Below are 2,027 nucleotides of genomic sequence, written 5' to 3'. Positions count from 1 at the left end.
TAAAATATTTAATTTAAAATTTATTAAAAATTAATTTGAGTGTTTTTTTTTATGTTTATGAAAAGTTAAAAATAACTCTATTTTTTTAATGTGATCGAAACTTCATAAATAAAATAGAAAAAGGTTTAAATATTAAGTGTTGCCTATTTTTATATGCACCTTTAAATAATAATTTAACATCTCTAAAAAGCTATATTAGATGTTACAAAATATTTGCTAATTATACAAGAATGATATATTTTGCATGATGAAATTAACGATCTGAAGTCAAAATGGTAGATTTTATTTGTTTATACATTTATACAAATATATAATAGAAATATAAAAATTTGTTGTATAATTTTTTAAAATATTTCTTATTATAAAAAATAATTCTACTAGTAATAATGATTACCCAATTTAATTTATGAAATGATAGATTAATATTCACTTATTAATTAATATACTAGTAGCGTATATAGTAGTATATATAAAGCTGTTACTGATATTTAAATGTGATGAATATTCCTTCGTTTGCGACACACACCATGGCCACTTGGCCAGCAAAGCCAATCAAGATTAATTGATACAATATTGCCGCTGTATTGCACAGGGCGTAGCGGGTCCATGCTTTTATCGAAGAATAGACAGATAAAATCAAGATGAATAAGATAGAATCAAGAGCGTACAATGTGCGTACTTTTTTTTTCAATCAAATCAAATAATAAAGAAGGAAGCTTCGCCTTCAAAAAAAAAATCAAAATAAAAGATATCAATATATCATGCTTTGCCCTTTGTCACCTAATGCTTCGTGTTCTACCATAGTAGGCTCCAAAACAAACCCTACACAAAAATCTAATTTCACACACTTATATCATATTAATATTATTATTATTAGGTAGTTTTTAAATAAAATGTATAACAGAAGCAACTAACTTGAGCTGAGCCTTAATCTGAATTTGAACAAGTGCGTACGGATGATGTCCTACAACTACAATAAGAGAAAATTATTATTTATTTTGTCTTCTCATTATTGTGTGTGGTCAAGTGTCTTTTAGATTGGCTTTGGTATAATCAATTACTCAATAAAGTCAAGTTATTTGGCATAGGGTTAGTTGCTACTTGCTACTAAGCCAAAACCAAATTAAACTAATAAGTATTTTACATTGGGAGAAAAAAGGAAGAGCACTAATAAAATAAAGTGGGGTTAACCAAATTTGTCGGTTTAAAGGGTGAGATTCCTTATTCATTGCCACTTGTATTAGGAAAAGTGAAAGCGATGTACAGTCTACAGAGCAGAACAATGTCTTTCTTTTTTTTTCCTCAAGAAAAAAGTCCATTATTCAAACTTATACATTTTCAAATCTAGAATATGCAGCGTTCAAGTATTTTTCTCTTAGACATGTAAAAGTTAGAACATATTATTCGTTTATATATAAATTTAAATAGGGTTTAGCTTCCCTAAAGCTTGATAAACTTAACTCTTTGAAAAGGCCAAAGCCCATATCCATTGACAACTGATAGCAGACCCAACTCATTCATAAAATAAAATTCCAAAATAGGGTCTTGTATCTACAAAGACCCTAAAAAGAACACCTCATATGAATAACATTTCCAGGCCCAAAGAAAAATGAATCATGTTCAATACCCCCAAAAAAAAAGAAGAATCATGCTTGACCCGACTGGAAAATTTTGTTAGCATACATTACAGGCAAAACGGGTCGAATGCTAAAAAGGGCGGATCGAGTTAGAATTTGGAGCTCGTCAAATTAAAAAAATCCGCCAAACCCGCACCTCCAAATTGACGCGTTTTGGTGAGACGGGTCGGTCCGCCGAGCCCAAAATTTTTTTTATTAAATAAAAAAAGTGATTACTATTATAAAATTAATAATTATAAAATTTTCAAACTTTTTTTTTATTTTTTATTTTTATTCTTCTTTTAATTATTAATTTTATTTATTTTATTTTACAATTTTATATATACACTCAAATTATGTGACTTATTTTTTAAAATAAAGATGGTTCTATTGACAAATATTATTTTGAAC

Source organism: Arachis ipaensis, chromosome B03 (assembly GCF_000816755.2).
Source record: "Arachis ipaensis cultivar K30076 chromosome B03, Araip1.1, whole genome shotgun sequence".
NCBI classification, from domain to species: domain Eukaryota; kingdom Viridiplantae; phylum Streptophyta; class Magnoliopsida; order Fabales; family Fabaceae; genus Arachis; species Arachis ipaensis.
Note: the sequence above shows the minus strand (reverse complement) of the source record.